We start from the raw sequence: 408 nt of genomic DNA, 5'->3' as shown, positions 1-408 counted from the left end.
AATTTAAAGTCGTTTTAAAAAATTCAAAATATAACATATAAGAAAAAATATAACATATAAGAAAAATATAACATATAAGGTGTCCTCATTTTTGTATTTTAAAGTCATTTTAAAAAAAATAACATATAAGGTTTCCTCATTTTTGTAATTTAAAGTCATTTTACAAAATTCAAAATATTACATATAAGAAAAAATCTAATTTTTTATTATATGGTTAATGTGATTGTTTATTTTTTAATACTATAAAATTAAACAAAATGAAGAAGGATGCAAAAATTGTTATCAAATCTTTATTATTCATAATCATTAATTGTTATATATATGTAAATCATATTAGGTAATTCTGTAGCTTTTATTTAAGGAAAGAATACACACTTCTTATATTTTAGGTTAATATAATGTTCTCTA

This window comes from Brassica oleracea, chromosome C1 (genome assembly GCF_000695525.1).
Source record: "Brassica oleracea var. oleracea cultivar TO1000 chromosome C1, BOL, whole genome shotgun sequence".
NCBI lineage: Eukaryota > Viridiplantae > Streptophyta > Magnoliopsida > Brassicales > Brassicaceae > Brassica > Brassica oleracea.
Note: the sequence above shows the minus strand (reverse complement) of the source record.